Source organism: Thalia democratica, chromosome 5 (genome assembly GCF_965202585.1).
Source record: "Thalia democratica chromosome 5, ktThaDemo2.hap1.1, whole genome shotgun sequence".
Taxonomy (NCBI): domain Eukaryota; kingdom Metazoa; phylum Chordata; class Thaliacea; order Salpida; family Salpidae; genus Thalia; species Thalia democratica.
This window is the reverse complement of record NC_139169.1, coordinates 29817841-29832156: the sequence shown is the minus strand read 5'-3', so window position 1 is coordinate 29832156 and position 14316 is coordinate 29817841.

Genomic DNA, 14316 nt, shown 5'->3' with positions numbered 1-14316 from the left:
TAAACTTATAATATTTTTTTTTAGTGTTTTGCTATAATTATTAAAGTTTATAATAAGTAATATTGAATAACAAAAGTAGACCCAAAAATGTTTTATTTTAAAAACAAGGCGAAAATTATCAAAATCCAGTGGCAACCCTGGTGGCCATTAGACCATAAAAAGCATTAAAATTAAAAATTGAGGAAAAAAAAAACTTTAATTTTATATAATATTAGTGAAGTTAATAAACTATATATTAGTGATAAATTTTAATATAATTTTTAATTTTGTTTAAGACTATTTTTAAGTTAACATTCTATTATTCAAATTAATAGCTTGGCATTAGTTTTGATAAAAATTTCAGTTGCTCTATTAAAATTGTGTACTTATAAGTAGATATTTCTCTAAGTGGTAAAAAATTAAAAAAAAAAAAATTAATTAGAAGTGAAGGCCTCTAGAAGTTTTTCTATTTTCAAACCTGTGTACCTGTGGACAGATGAAAGTATTGAAATATAATGTGTTAAATTAACTTTAAAAAAAATATTTGTCATGCATAACAAGATACCTTTCTAAATTTGATTTAAACAGTGTTAATTACAGTTTGTTAATAAAAATACTGACCTATTGCATTTCAGTAGTTGATTATATAATATATTACAAGTCAATGTAAACAGTACTTGGTTATTTTTTATAAATGTATAAGTTATATTTATACTACAATTATACTGATTTTGTTATGATAAATAGTTATTTTTATACTATATTTATAATATAAGTTCTATTTAAGTAATACAAATAATCTACAAAAATGCTTGCTAATTTACCTTAGCAATTCTTTCAAATCAACTTAAATTATCACAACAGTTTTATTCAAACTTTATATGTACACATATCTGTACTTAATAAAACACTGAATTTAATAATTTGGTTTAATTTAAATAAACAACTGTTTAAATTTGTTTGATATGAGTTAACATTTACAATTAACTCTTCTAATTGCAGGGTTACCAAAAAAACCTTGAATCCATGAAAAACCTTATTTAAACAGCTTAATAACTAAACTAAAAAATTCTTAAAAAGCTTGAATTTGAGAAAAAAGCTTGAAATTTGATAAATTCACAAATAACCTGGAAAAACTTAAAATTATAAACAATAATTTACATTAAAAGTAATAAAATTTATATTTGACACAAATATTTAACACATAGATAAAAGAGAATGTTAATAATAAATAGTTTAGCAAAATAAAACAATTTAAATTGCTTTACAGTATTTTTTCAATGTTTTTATACAATAAAAGACAATTATTTACCCTATAATTGATAAACTCTAAAACTCGTACTATTAAGAAAATCGGAAATACATTTTTAGTAATCTTGTATAAATGTAATTGTGAAATAATAATGAAAGTTAAGAGTTTATTTTTCATTTAAACTAAAACCAGGATCATAATATTTGCCATTCCTTATGCTAATCAAAAGTACTTATTTTTTATTAAGTAAATAAATATACGAATGAAAATCAAAAAAGTGACTAATATAGTTCTATAAAAATGTAAAGAAGTCTGTTATAATTTATTTATATGTTTTCAATAAAGTAAACTAGGCCATAATAAAGTTTTGTCCCACACAATATTTCCTTCTAAAAATTTTGTAAATTGAGAACTTTTATTTAGTTTAACTTGAAAATAAGATTACTGCTTTAATAATTGATTACTAAATTTTGCATAACATTTAAGTTTTGCAAATTTTTATGTACAGAGTGAAAACTATATGTTAGAAAAAATCCACAAATTTTTATACTTTACTTATATTGATTAAGTAACATCTGGTTAATAAATTGAGTTAAGTTTAAATTATTTAAAAAACTTTTAATAAACCAAGTTAGTTTTAATTTAAAAAAAACAAGGATAATTTTGATAATATTCCTACATTTCAGGCTAGTTCTTTTTAACTATAAATGTCTGTTAATTTCAGAAATTAAGTTATTTATATTAACTCATGATATGTTATATATTTTGGTCTTGTTAAGTTTATAAGCTTGATTAATGTTAATTTTTTCAGCTTTTGGCTCACACCAACTTTTTTTTCAACTTAAACCTAGGCTGCCTTTATTGTTTTGAAACAGTTACTGCCCTTTAAATAAAGTATTTTGTTTAAATCTGTCTTGATCAACTAAAAAGAAAACATATCATAGCAGAATAGCGAACCAGTAACAGACAATGTTTATATTTTAACATTTAAATTTTTAAAGCACACAATAATTTATTTAGTTGACATAGAAAAATATAATTAATTTAATAATAATAAATTAACCAAATAATTTATTAACATTAATTTAATTGTAGATTTTATTTCAAGTTGTAAAAAGTAGTATGCAGGGTTGCCAAAAAATGCAGGGTTGCCTTAAAAACAACAGTTTTACAATAAAGGCAAAAAACTTGAAAAACCTGGAATTTGGAAATTAAAAAAAATCTTGAAAACTTCTTCAAAGTTTTTCTAAAGTAAAATCATATAAAATAAAAAGAAATATTATCAAAATAATACAAATTTTTGTTAAAATATAAAAAAACATTTGTACTTAATATAATAAAACTAAATACTTTAAAAATTTTTTAGAAATTTTTATCTTATTTCAAAAAGAGAGCTTAGTAAAAACTCAAAGAATATTAGTCTAGCTGTTTTTTTTTCTAAAAGTATTTTATTCTTAAACACTTTTGAATGTTTCTAAAAATTTCTTTTAGTAACACACAATTGAAATTTTATTTTGTCTTAATTTTAGGTTATTGGATTCATGTTATGTCAAAAACTACAGAAATTTAAGTAAAAAACATTTTGTTGATTGTACAAAGTTTTAAGATTCCCAATTTTGTTCTTTTTTAATGCTGTTATTACTTTAATATATAATTTACTGTATAACTTTTGAAAACATTATCTTCTTTTAGCTGCTCTACTGATTAGAATAGCTGAGAATATACATTTTTGATATATATTTTGTTTTTACTACACATATACATTGTTAATAAGAAAAAATTATGGTAATTTATGAGAAGTATAATAAAAATTTTAAAGAAATGCCATTATCTTAAATTAAGTAGATTTTAGTGCAATAAATATAACATATATTTTGTAACTTAAAATAAATAAAGTTAATTTACATAAAAGACAAGAATTTGTTGTAAATTTACACTTTTATTAAAATCACTATTAAACAAATACTGTGTCAATTTGTAGTACTCAATAGGAATTTGAACAATATACAAATACTATAATGCAATATCTTCAACAAGAACAGTTTAATTTATTCATTTTATCATTAAAACTTTAGTCACCATTTATAAAAATATATTCCCTTTGTGATAGACCGAACTGTAGGTTATCTTTCTCTTTTAATTTGTAGTATCTTTTTGGTTTAATTTTGTCCCCATTCAGAAAAGTTCCATTTGTGCTGTTGAGGTCGAATATATAAGGCAGTACGACCTTTTTCTCAACACCGCGTATCTTTCTATTCACTGCTCTGTATTGGAATACGCAGTGTTGCTTGCTTATTGATGGGTGATGAATTGGAATATCGCAGATTCTTGAATCGCTTCCCATCAAAAAAGCGCTTTGTCGGTGCATGTGAAGAGGTTTAAAATGTTGATCATTTCTGAAAACGTACAACCTCCATTTTGTCTTTGACATTGAGGCCTCCGGAGGCTCGTTGTAATTTATAACGACGCCCTTGTAAGTATTGGTGTCAGCAGTGAGGCTTCTACTTAACCCTAGGTTTGGCTTTTCTCTCTTAACAAGTCTCTTGATGTCTGAGCAAGGATTTTTCATTACTGTTGATGATGATAGTTTTAACCCCGCTTTCGAGGACTTCTTTTTCCGGTCGACTTTACTGTTGTTTGTCTTGCGCGTGTTATTGTGAAATGATTAATTTTACATGAATATCAAGTTTATGAACTGAAAATGTTAAAAGTTACGGACTTTGGCGAAGTTGCCCACTAGTGGCGCAAAAGATTAATTTATTTTAGTTTCAGGGACCATAACTCTTCTTAAGTTTAACAAACGAAAATATTCGTAGCATTGAAGTGATATTGGAATTTGCTTTATTGGAAATTTATTAGAAAGTAGCCATATATTTTTGTAATCAAGACCTAAAATTTTATTTTAAATTATAAACAACGTTCGTTTGTTATAATTTTAATTATAATAATCGGATAAATATGTGACTATTTCTAAATGAATGTAGCAATTGTGTTATGAAGCCAAAACAGAACAAGTAATAAAAAAATAAAGAATTATTACAATGTAAAAAGGGTTAGATTATTTTGAGTAAAACTGTCATGCTCGAAAAGATACGTGGCGATAATCTCATATGAATATGGAAAATATGTGTTGAAATAACCGTTTTATGTTACATAATGTTTTTTTACTATAGAAAAATTTTTTTTTAGTTTTTCAACACCTACTATATTTACGGATAAATTACTTTCGCCATTAACAATCTTAAATTGCTACAAGAAATTTTCATGCCACGTCTAAATAGCAAATTCAATGCTAAAAAACGCAAAATACAATCATCGTAGACATTATTAGCGTAAATTTCAACGTACAACAAAAATTAACCTTTTTTAGTTAGATGGATTTGATAGTTCAAACCTACAACATAATTTATTACTAATTTTATATGGTTGTGGCCGAATACTAATTTTTAAATAACATCAGGATCCGACTGGGTTTTGCTTTTATCAGTACACGTTTGTTTTAAACCTAGAGTATAAATTATAAAAAGTCTTTTATAGTTTAATCTAAGGAAGCATAATATATTTTATTAATCTTTACTAGGTTTTAGTTACGTTTTTAAACGTAGTCCATATTTTTAATATAATCCTTAATGTCTTCCTTTGTATACAATTTAAGGACTTCGTTATAACTTAATAGCTATTCAAAACTAAGTTTAATTTATTTTTTATAATAAGGATAAACTTTAATTATTAAAAATTTATAATTATAAAGTTGAAAAAAAAAATTTAATAAGAGTATACAGTCAATTCAACTGCTAACCATCAGAAATATTCAAAAAAAAGTTAGTTTGTTGAAACTAGTTTCAATATTAATAAAACTTTATTTTTAATGTTCACCATGACGTTTTATATATTATCAAAAGTTTTGCTTCCTATGAACTTTTTAAACATTTTTTTGTGACTTCATTGGTTACAACCTTTAGTAATGACATAATTTTGCACTTTTAAATTACATATGATGTAGTTTATTTATAAATATAAATATATATTTAAAACAGTAAAAAATACTAAATTTTGCAGCTGAACTTCTGTCGGATGAACCACTAACATTTCACACTCTCAAACCTGTCAATGCTTTTACCCAGCAAGAAAATTTATCTTATGCTTAGTTTGTTATTAAAGTCATTTTATGTTAACTTTACTGTAATAAACTGTTAAAAATATTATATATTTATTTTTGTAAGTTTTGTTATTAATTTGTTTGTTTTATGTATTGTTTTAGTACAAATATATTTTTACTTCAATGAAAAGTTATAGCAAAGCTAGAGGATTTAAAATACGTTTTAAACGAATATAAACAGCATATTAAATCTTACAAAACTAACAGCAACATTGGAAAACATTCTCTTTTTAACTTTTTTTTAATGTTAATTAAACGCTTAAAGTTGTAGTTTAAGGCTAAAACGTGTTAAATTTTTTACATAGTATGTGTTAACTGTAATGAACTTATACTAGATATATATAATATATAAAGGATGTTATTAAATAATAATTCAAGGCTTGTATATATTTGATATTGTTATAAATTTTAAAAAAAAGTTTAAAACAATGTGAAGTTTGAACGGTTAATATAAACATAACTGAAAACAGCTTTTTTAAAACTAGTTGCAATACTCCTAATTAAAATATTTTCATAGGATTAAAAAAAAACGTATTAGTCAGTTATATTATTATATCAAACTTTCTACTTTTTAAATAAAATTTTTTTTTTTCTACAATTAGATTTTTACTTTATCTGTATCAGGTGCGTGTCTAGTCTTTTTTTAGTGGGGTTGCACATTTTTTGTTCTAAAATAGAATATTTTTTGTAGTAGTTTTTTACAGCGCACTTCAGAAAACGATGTGACTGTCTAAAGTTTTTTTGCGATAAACATTATTAAACTTTAAACTATTTGTTAATACCATTAAGCTATTATATATAATTTACTTTTGTGGTAAAAAAACAGACATATATTTTATTTAAAGAACATCGAAAAAAAAAGGAGCTAAATTGAGCAATCAAAGTATAAATAAATATATAAGAACAAATTGTTAACAATTGTATACACTAACGCATCGTTTTTTGTTAGAGTAAAATTAATAATTGATATATACTCATGTTTATACAAGGGAGATTTAACAGTGTATTACAGAGAAACAGTTATCTTAATTTGAGAAAACCTTTTTATATTTTTGAATGTAAATATTAGTAATTTTAATTTAACAAAGTATTTAAACGCACATATGTCAGAACAAAAGGTTTTTTAATGTTAAAATATTAAATCGAATAAGTTTAGTATAAACTGAAGTTCTAATTTATTAAGAGCTTAGATTCAAACAAAGTCAGTGGTAAGGACAGGATATCTGTAAATATTCTTAAGAAGGTAAACAATTTTATATCTTAATTACTAAGTGAATTAATTAACCAAACTTTTTATGAAAGCTTAATATCAAAGTGGCTTAAAACTTGAAAAAGTTCTGTCAATTTATGGTAAAGGATCAAAAACTTTAATTTATAATTGTAGACTCATTTCACTTTTATCTAATTTAAATAAAATAATTGAAAAAGTAATCAACAAAATCGCAAGTATAGTTTATTTTCTATAAATAATTTTCAAAACAATTTTCAGTTTAGTTTTAGACAAAATCATTCCACAACTTTAGCGTTGTAAGAATTTGTGAAGGGTTTATGTCCAATTTTAATAAGGGAGACGCAGTTTGTGCAGTCGTTTTGGATTTAAGTAAATCATTTAATAGTGTATATAGAAATATCTTATTAATAGAATTAGAACTTTAAGGTGTAAGAGGCATATAACCATGACAACGCCAAAGGTAAATCGAAGAAAGTACTTTTTTTTTTTGTAATAATGCTTTCGACGGAATGCATTTCTGCATTTTCAACGAAATCCATCATTCTGAAGTTCAGCAAACAGTTCAGGAAAAGTGCATCTATGTATAAAACTAATTGTTTGTTAGATGTTTACCTCTGAAGTTTTGCCTATATAAGTCTTTTTTGAACCTGGGTTGGGTTACTTTAATTAATAACAAGTTATAGCAAAATATCTCTGATATGTTATAGGTATGACAATCAATCTAAAAAATAAAATTGTATTTTAGGCGTTAATAAAAAAATATTACATTTAAAGTTAAATTTAATTTCTATAATTTCATTTATATCTAGTACTTAAATATAGCTTTTATTTGTAAACAAAAACTTTATGGTTTTTCACATTAACAAAATCTTAAAAAAAACTTCTAATCACAAGCTATTCTTAACATTTAAATCAATGTAACAAAGAATTACCCTTGACGATTTACTTATGTTAAAAAAATGTAACATGTTCTAAAACTGACAAAACTTACCAATCTAAGTTAAATAGTAGTTTGAGCACAAAGTAATTATACTAATGACAGATAGCTTAACTGAAGTTCGAGTATTCAACAAAATTTGTTAGTAATTATCTTCAATCCAAAGCGAGTTACGCTGATTCTTTAACATAGCTTGAACTCAATTTTCTCTAATTACCAAATATGAACGGATTTTGGCTAAAAAAATCTATATTTTATTTCAAGTAGTAGCCTAAAGAAACTGATTTTTGCAGTAATTTTTATTCTAAATTAACTTTTACAAACTTGTTAAGCATTTTTTTAAATGTTGTTCAAGAAACAATATACTTGTAAGCGTTTAAACTAAAGTAACTCAGTAATATTCTTTATGAAATAAAAACATTCAAAAGTATTCTTTTGAGATTTAGACTTTAGACTTAAGGCTTTATTGACTGATTTAGAATCAGATTAGAAAAACTTGCAAGCATTCATGAACCTCATCCTTCGCAATATATTAGAATTCAGTAGCAGACATTATTTTATGAAAGTGTTTATTTATTTATTTGATCTTTTAAAATACTTCTTGTTTAACCTGGTTTGTATTGTATTTAAGTAGTCTTTTTATATTAAAAATTCTTTTAAGTTATTTATTCTATAACAGGTTTGCATAATGCCTAATAAATATTAATTACGGTAGACTTCCTCTAGAGTTCGCACTTTTTACCCAGAAAAGTGCAAACTTATACTTTCTTAAATTTAACTTAAATAAAGTCTATTACTAACTAATTATTAATAAAACAAAAAATACACAATATTTAATAACTTATATAGATCTTTTTTTTATTAAAGTTCGTTTTATGTTTTAGTTGATTTCATGTTTATTCATAACGGTATTGCATTTAACATATTTAAATTTATCATTTTGTAAAAAAAATGGTAATAATTTTTGAGTTTAAACTTTTTTATTTTGTTCAAAGTGCGAATTGAAGAGAAAGTCTACTGTATTTATAAAATTGTTTATGTTTTAAATATGTTAATAGCTTTGTTTTGACCTGGTTAATTTTGTAGTTTATATTTGTCGATTTACATTACACTAAAAGTTTTTATAGCATAGTGGTTAAAGTATTTGTTTGAAAGAAATTTATTTGACATATTTTTTTTATTACTTGTTTAATCTGTATAAATAAAAAAAAACCTTGATAACCATCAAAGTTTTTATTTCAAAAATTATTTTTGGTTTTAAAAAGTATAGATTTGATGTCTCTATTTGAAATGATTTCAAATTTTTCATTTAAAAGATTGTTAGACTCAAATTTATTTTCTAACTTGATTTATTACTGTTTGAAAATCTATAATATTAAATAATTTTAAACTATTAATACAACTGTTTTTTGTTTTATCTTATTTTTTAATATATTAGCAATTAGAATATGTTGTTTATTTTAATAGTTTTTCAACACTAGCTTTTAGTTTTTCACTATTTTCTTCTGGTAAATTATTATAGGCTAATAAATAGAGAAAAAATAAAATTTAACAGTATTAAATAAGCAATCAAAAAGACTGCTACAGTTACAAAAGAAAGTTTTAACACAGTTAAAAGAATTTTTTATTTGATTACTTTCTGTTCAAAGAATTAACTGTAAAACATTTGATTTTTTTTTGAATTTAAATGAAGAAAAAAAAAAGTTAAAATTAAGGTTTAGTTTCCTAAAGGTTATTTTAAGTCAAATGCTATTTAATGGTATTCTACTACAAAACATATAGTTTAAAAAGTTTAAAATTAAATTTTTAATTTTACAACTAACTTGATTTTAACATATCTCAGCATTGAAATTAATAATTTTACTGCATAAACAGAAGCTATTGATAAACCCACTTTTCATGTGAGATAATCAAACAGTCGGTCAAACTTCCTAAAACTGGATCAGCAATAATGTTTTAATATCTATTTCAATATGTTAAAAAAAATCTGTTCATTTTTTTATAGTTTTTTAGTCTCTGGTATTTAATTTTAGAATATGCCTATTTATAAAATAATTTAAGTATTTTGTGCGGCTTAAATAAGTTACCTAGTATTCACTCTGAATGTCCGAAATTCGTTAAATGAGAGATAGTTATAATGTCAGGTTTTACTTAAGATTTCAGATGGGTAACTTACGGTCCAGATCCAATCAAATTTCGACCCGCCAAGTAACTTGAAACTACTTGTGCAAAATAAACAAAATTTAGTTTTTTGATGCTTATGATTTTGAAATACACTTTCAATTTGGTTTTCAGTTACTTTAGTATTTCCTAGATCACAATAATTTTAGTACAATTATGCTCGAGTTTTTTAGTTTTCTATATGTTACTTTTTTAAATCATGCAGCCCGCAATTACATTTTTTTAACGAGTTGAAACAAGAAAAGATTTTTTAGTAAATATGAATTGCTGACTACAAAAGTTGTCCACCACTACCCTAAAAATTTCATTATTTTCAAAACAATTCATATTTAAACAGGAATGATTATTGATTACCCAAGGCTTTTTAATATTTAAGTATTTTGATACACTTTACTCGGCTTAAAGGAAAACAACAGTAACTTATTTTCTCAAGCCCTGTAAACTACTTTGAACACAGCCCAAAAGTGCGTGTATAAGAAATACCAGACTAAATTACATTGCGAACACAATTTTTTTGGCTCAAAAATTTGTACTCAAGAGAAAAACTACTTTTTAAAATCGTGGGGGGCGATTTTTTTTTAAAATTTCTGAAAAGGGGGCGATTTAGTAAATGAGTTTGGGAAACCCTGGTTTAGAGTATACTAAATCTATTACTTTTTTAGTGTATTTAATGTTTATATCAATACATAGCTTTTTATATTGACATACTTGTAACACTTTATTTACAATACCTACAATTCTATAAATTTATCATTACTTATTATTAATATTTAGTTGTATTAAACTTCAGAATCTCTCATGCATGAATATGAGTACATATTAGTTTTTTTTAATTACTTTAAACACAAACAGTAGACTAGTGCACAAACTCGTGAACAATCAGTTCACTTATTTATTTTTTAGTTCCTCTATTTTTTCGATTTTCTCCATATAAAATTACCTCTCTGTTTTGTTCCAACTGATTCTATTCACTGGTATCATTTTTGAAGTGAATTGATTTAAAATACTAGAGAAAATACTCTATAGTGGACCAAAAATGTGCTATACACTGAAAAAAGTCTAGACACGCCCCTGATACACATTAAGTTAAAATTTTATTTAGAAGAAAGCAACACAAGTTTTACTTTATTTAAAAAGTAGACTATTTGATATAATTTTACTAGTACGATTTTTCGTTTGTTAAATCCTATTGTAAATTAATAAATTAAAAAAGATTTTAAATAGTTTTAAATGTTTTTTTTCCTATGTCTGTAACTGTTCAGCCTTTACACCGTTTTAATTTTTATTTGAATTTTTAACACTATCAGACATAATTAAGCCTTGACATCATAGTAAATATTTTCCTTTAGACTAATATATCTTATATTTTTTGCAATGTTATTTACACCAGTTAATAAGAAAAATTAGTATATTTTGGCCTTAAACTATCAATTAAAGAAAACTTAAAGAGATATATATTTAATGTTGCTGTTTTTAGTTTTTAAAGTTTGTTGACGCTGTTTAATATTCGCTTAAAACGTATTTTAACTCCTTCAGAATGGCTATAATCTTTCTTTAACGTTAAAAGTATTTTTACAAAACCAGTACAAATACAATTACCTAATATAAAAATGTAGAGGATTAAATATATGTTAAATTTAACAATGTCGCAGCAATCACTTGAAAAATTCTCTCCATGATTATGTTAGGTTATGATAATTGTACCATGTTCAGTTCATTCCTTCAATTAATTTCTCAATAGAACTATTTAGAAACTAAAATAAAATGTTATACCTGTATTTTTTATTCAATTTACTTGTTAATATCATTTAAATATTTCTTTGCCTAAAATCATTTAGTTTACGTTTGATATTAACCGAGAACAATTTTTTTATAAATTGTTTTAATAAATGTTTTATATTAGTTTTAGGCTTAAGCTTTTAATGGTAGCATAGTTAAACATATATAAAACTCAGGTAGTGTATGATTTTGAAATTTATTCTAAATAGAAACAGTTATAAAAATAAAGACAATCATCAAACATTTAAAAGGCTCATTCGGTTTTTAAGACAAAAAAAAGAAGAATAGAGTCCAGTCTTTGTTTGCGTTTATAGATGCGTTTGATATTAAAAAATTATCACCAAAACTCTTAATTCAAAAATACTTACTAAGATCACATCTATAACTTAAAAAAATAAACTCAAACAAATTGGTCTAAATTCTGTGATGGTAAACCCAATGGTTTGTTAGGCAATGACGTCAAATCCTCATACATTTACTACCTTCATTTACTTCCTTCCATTTACATGTTCGTATATGCCTTTTGACGTTGCAGCTTTTCAAACTTTTGTATTTGCAATCATCATACTTGCAGTACCACTCACTTACTAACTTTCCATCTACTTTTACACGGTGTTTAGGAATAGGAGAGTTGTCTGAAATAAAATTGATTTATATATTGTAAAGTAAAGCTGTACAACCTTTTCCTGGTTAGTTTACTTCATAAAGGAAAAAGTATACTATACAATTATAATGCTATAATTGTAGACACATTCTTAACACTATTATAGCTGGTGTCACATGATTTATTTGAAATTATTTAATGATTTCTAAATGTAATTTAAAATACTGTTCTTTTTAAGTTTAGTCAGAAAATAGCTTTTGAATATTTCTCAACTACGTAATTAAAACATTTCAAATTTTTTATGTTTCCATTTAGAAAAATTATAAAATGGTCACCACAATGTTTTGTAAACTTTTTAATTATTGAAAAAGAAAATTATAAAAAACATGTATGTAGTGCTTACAACAAAAAAACTTCTATTATAAAGCTTTCTCAACTGTAGTAGAGGTTAGTTAACAATAAAATTTATGCCTACAGCAAATAAAAGCACACCACAGTACGTTAGATGACTTAACCCGGTTATAAAAGTTTTACTAAACAAACAAAACACAAAAGAAAAATAAAATAATATTACTTTCATCAACACTTATACTTTTGCGCTTTATTGTTTTCTTTTTAGGCAGATTTGGTTTCACAAATTTGATGTCTTCTTCATTGTTGCCCAAAATTTTATAAGCTGGAAATATATAAAAATATTACTTTTGAAAAAATTCATTGATCATTTACCACAACAAAAAAAAGGTTTTACAAAACTATACCTACAAAGCAAAAAAAAAATATTTACAATCAATTCTAGATTTCAACTTACTAAAAGTGTTGTTGTTTACATTAGAACTTTGATCATTGCTTTTAGACGTACTAGCGTTTTCCAACTTATTGTTATCAGGAGAAATATGCTTGTTTTCGAACTTGCACCGACTAACGTGTTTTTTCACTATGTTAATGTCGCCAAATTCAATCTTTGCACAGAATGAACATTTGTACAGCGCTTTGGTTTTTCCGTCCGATCCTTTTTTGAAAATCTTTTTTATTTTCGCTTCATCTGCAGTATTATTATTGTATAAAAAATAAAACCTGCTAAGTTTTTAAAATATGTTTGCATCGTTATGCTATAAGTTATTAAAAACTATTTTGTTTTAATAAAACGCCGACTTTAGAAATTATATAACTTTTTTTTACTAATTATTGTAGTATCTACTACAACAGTTTTGCAAAAAATTTACAGAAGTAACTTATATATTTATATAAATACATCCACAAAGTTTAAAAATCTATCGTTGTTGAGGAAAATAAAAAGTTAAAATGTTTACTTGGAGCGACAAAGTCTTAAATTTATTATCAATATAACCAAAACGAACATCCTGCCATGTTTTCATCAGCAAAACTTTCTTCATTGTTTTCTTTATTTTGTTTTGCAGACTTTTTAGCAGTTGCACCAAAGCAAGATCTAACGTGTCTCCTTATATTAGTCGTCTTCGAGTGTTCATATTGTAAACATATTTCACATTTGTGATGCTTCTTAAGTTTGTTATGTGGCATCCGTTTAAAATATGACGTAATAAACAATCCGATAAACTGGTCATCTGAATAATTTTAAACAGTTTACACTTAACTTTAATTAAAATACTATTATAGAAACTACTTTATAACAAAACACATTTTAAAATCAGTGTCATAAGTTGTTTATTTGTATTCATTATTTTTTAAAACTTCTTTTAAAAAAGCATAAAACTAAACTACAAAACAAACCTAACGATGAGATAAAAAAGTTAAAAAAAACCCATGCATAAAAAAAAATGGAAATATGATAGAAAAAAAAAACCTCGTTCTTTAGTGTTATATTTTGTTGTAGATTTTTATTTTTTCATCTTATAAACTTCAATTTTAAACGAACAAGTGTTTTTTTTATATTTCATCATAGGTAAATAAAGTAAACTTATAAAATAATTACAAATGTTTATTTAAAAACTTTTATGTAAGCATTGTAAAGATATTATAAAAGTAGGCATCTAAAACTTTGTAAATTAAAACTTTCAGTGTTACTATGTATAGTGGAACTTAAAAGTAAAAAAACTTATATCAATATAACATATCATACAGGTTATTAGTTATCTGGTAATTATTGTTGTAAATTTGCTATCTTTAAATTATTGAAAAATATGATATAGCATATTAAAATTCATTAGTTTAGTAC